Source organism: Gopherus flavomarginatus (genome assembly GCF_025201925.1).
Source record: "Gopherus flavomarginatus isolate rGopFla2 chromosome 13 unlocalized genomic scaffold, rGopFla2.mat.asm SUPER_13_unloc_1, whole genome shotgun sequence".
In the NCBI taxonomy this organism is placed as follows: domain Eukaryota; kingdom Metazoa; phylum Chordata; order Testudines; family Testudinidae; genus Gopherus; species Gopherus flavomarginatus.
Window position 1 is genome coordinate 2532237 of NW_026114609.1, and position 3576 is coordinate 2535812.

The following is a 3576-nucleotide window of genomic DNA, read 5'->3' on the forward strand; positions in this document are numbered from 1 at the left end:
GACCACGAGTCAGACACTGCAACATTGTAGCCAGAACATCCATGTCTAGATTTTAAGGCCAGTCAAGACAACTAAATAATCCTGTCTAACCCTCATGCACGTGACAGGCCACAAAGTCACCCCTGCACTGAGCCCAACCACCGGGATTAAACCAAAATATTCCAGCCCTTAGGAGAATATCCCGTTGTGTGCCACAGACGGAGCATAGGAGAGGCAGGGGGTACCAATACTGGAGGCCCCTGCACTGGAATGGATTTGGTGAGATGTACCCGGCTGATCTGGGCAAGTGACTTGTGCCCCATGCCACAGAGGATGACAAAAACTCCAACATCCCTGCCAGTGTGAGCTGGGGGAAATTTCTTCCTGACCCCAGCAATGGAAATCAGGGAGACCCTGAGCATGAGAGCAAGACCACCAGCCAAGCACCGGAGACAAATGGTGTTCTATCTCACCCGAGAGCACTTTCTTCAGCCCCCCCTGTCCCCTCTTGCCACCCCCATGTGAGGTGGAGAATTCATCATAGCCCTGGGTACTTTGTTCCAATGTTTAATCACCCGATTGCAAATGTGTCCCCTATTTCTCATTTTACTTTCTCTGCCATTAACTTCCAGCCACTGGTTCTTGTTCTGCCTTTTGCTGCTGGGTTAAAGAGCCCTTCCGTACCCAGGATTTTCTCTTTGGGAGGGGATTTACGCATTGTCATCAAGTGACCTCTTGGTCTTCTCTGTGATAAACTGAGCAGACTGAGCTCTTGTCTCGCACTGGAAGGCAACTTTTCAGCACTTTTTTTTCTCTTCTCTGCCCCTCATCCAATTTTTCGTTCTTCATCTTAAAATGTGGCCAAGACAACTGTGTGCAAGAGTCCAGTGTTGGTCTGACCAATGTTGTACACAGAGATAACACTAGTGCCCTATATCTCGTCACTGTTCTTCTGTCTGTTCATCCAAGGACGACCACAGCATCGCACGGGCATTTCATGCTGAGTTGTTTGTCCATTATGACACCTAAACCCTTCTCCGAGTCACAGCAGTCTGGCCTTGCTCATTAGTAAAGCTCAATGTGTTTGAATGGCCGCAGCTTCCCAAGCGCTCCGTAACATGCACAAGGGATTCCCCTCCTCAGTCACCTTCACCTGCTGCTGGTCTCTTGTCTCTTTCTTCTTCTCCAGGATCCGCATGTGTCATTGTGGGGGGAGTTCTCCTCCTCTCTTTGCCTGGGAGCGATGTGACCCCCTGGATGGACTGACCAAACCCAGGATTCCTTCAGCCTGAAAGCAGAGGGGAGCCTTCACCCGCTCCCTCTTTAAGGCTCCAGTCCCAGGTCCTAAATTCCCTGCCAAAGCACAAAAATCCACACTGAGCCCAACTCCTCTCTCGGTGGTGATTTCCTTTCTCCCACAAATCTGTCTTGAGGACACAGCCCTGGGAACAGGTGAACACAACCCCTGAGATTTCCCTTCGCAGCCTGCAAGGGGCAGTTCGCCCTATTAAACAGCTCGGGAATGTCATCTTTTTCTTTTCTCCTTTCAAAAGTAACTTCTTGTATTTCTAGTCTCTTTATATGACCCCCCTGATTTGCCGCTTCCAATTCTCTGCTGTACACGCCAGCACTGGAGCGGGTGAGGTGCCTGGACCCATCCTGTACTAGGTACATGGGGGACTTGCAGGATCAGATCCTAAGATCACTTTGAAGGGAAATTCTAACCCCATTCAACCCCGATCTGTTCCTGGGAGGTGTCAGTACGGACCCAGGCAGCCGAGCACCATGGAGTGAAGAGACCAATTTTATCAGTAAGTCAGACCCCCCGGCTGCCCACTGCTTGGATCACCTCCCCCCAGGTGACGCGAGTCGCCCTCCAGAGCCATTGCTGGGCCCTGGGGGGCAGCCACACAAGCCATGGGGATGGGCAGCTCCCAGGAGTCTCGGCAACGAATCTCCAGGCCGGAGGGTTTCCCCTAGTGCCGGATACACCCTCAGAGTCCAGCCAGCCAGCAGCTTCCACCCAAGGCTAGAGAGCTAACAGCAGCAGCGTGGCTGGGGGGCTCGGCCGGTGACTGGGGCCAGTCGCCTGAGCATGAACCCAGCCAACCCCAGGAGATGGACCCGGGTCACCAGCCCAACCCACCACGCAGCTGCTGCCGCTACCCCATTAGTGCGTGAGCTCCCATGGCCACGCTGGGGAGATCCCCCAGCTGCAGGGTAGATGCCCCTGAGTGCCTGGCAGGGCACAGCTCCTGGCTGACCTGCCCTGCTGAGTTCTCTACTAGGCTGGGTGGATCCAGGGCCAAGGGTGCTGGGTGACAGGGGGCACAATACTGCTGCTATTCCAGTTATTGACTCCAGGAAACATTTTCCTTAGCCTGGTTCCACATGTCACTGGTTTCTATAGCAAAGGCCAGTCCCTGGCCCCTTGGTCCAGACATCCTCATTCACATTAAGCTTCAAGTGGAGAATCATTTCCCATTCCCGTTCTGTAGGAGGGGAGACTTTTAAACGTGTTCTCTGAGCGACTGCACATGGCTAAGGGCTCGTCCAGACTAGGGGAGGAAAATCGATCTTAGATACGCAACTTCAGCTACGTGAATAACGTAGCTGAAGTAGAATATCTAAGATCGAATTACTCACCCGTCCAGACGGCGCGGGATCAATGTCCGCGGCTCTCCGTGTCGATTCCGGAACTCCGTTCGGGTTAATGGAGTTCCGGAATCGATGTAAGCACGCTCGGGGATCGATATATCGTGTCTAGACTAGACACGATATATCGATCCCCGAGCAATCGATTTTAACCCGCCGATACGGCGGGGTAGTCTGGACGTGGGCTAAGCAAAGAGAACAAACCCAAAATCCCCCCTGTGCTTTGGGAGCCAGGTTTGCGGTGGGAATTCTGTAGTTCAGATGACTTCACGCCTGAGCATTGTGATTCTTTACCAGTTTCTTTGGCAGTGGGGCAGTTTTGTACTCACAGCTATGATGGCTGAGTGGTTAAGGTGTTGGAGTTGAAATCTAATAAGGTTCACCTGTGCAGGTTCAAATCCTGCTCACAGCAAGGCCAGTGTTTTAGCCAGTCTCTAACCCGGGCAATACCTCTCTACAACCTCCTGAGGCACTCTCAATTCTCTCCCCAACCAAGTGAGTCCTGTTCTGCTCCTTTCATAGAGATCCCTGGGACACCACCTTGCACTGTGTCCCTGAGGTGTCAGGCAAACTCTCAGCACCTAAAGCCTCTGCTGCTCACCTGGTGCCCCATAGATCAGCCATAGCCCTGGTTTTGCTCCTCTCTCTAGCATGTGAAAGGAGCCAAGTCAGCGACTCCATGGGTGCTACAGGGCTGCAGAACCAACAGAGGAAAAAAAAAAAGGTGCCCAGGAAACACCACTGCCCCTGCACCTCCCACCTGTTAGCAGGCCTGGCTGACAAGCTCCTCCTCTTCTCCTTAAGTGCCTCCCGCCGGCCATTGATGGGGTGTGCTGGAGGAGTGAGGAGAGAAAGAAGTGGGGCAGGGTGGGGTGGGAAGAGATTTGATGGTTTGCGGGCAGGGCCTGAGGTGAAGCAGGCATTGAGCACTGCCCGGGAACT

The 3576-nt window shown here is 53.2% G+C and overlaps 1 non-coding gene across 1 annotated transcript; it reads left to right on the top strand.

The window, feature by feature from the left end:
- Window positions 1-2964: 2964 nt before the first annotated feature.
- Window positions 2965-3046, top strand: TRNAS-UGA (transfer RNA serine (anticodon UGA)). Its single transcript has one exon. It is a non-coding gene; the product is annotated as a tRNA-Ser (tRNA).
- Window positions 3047-3576: the final 530 nt, after the last annotated feature.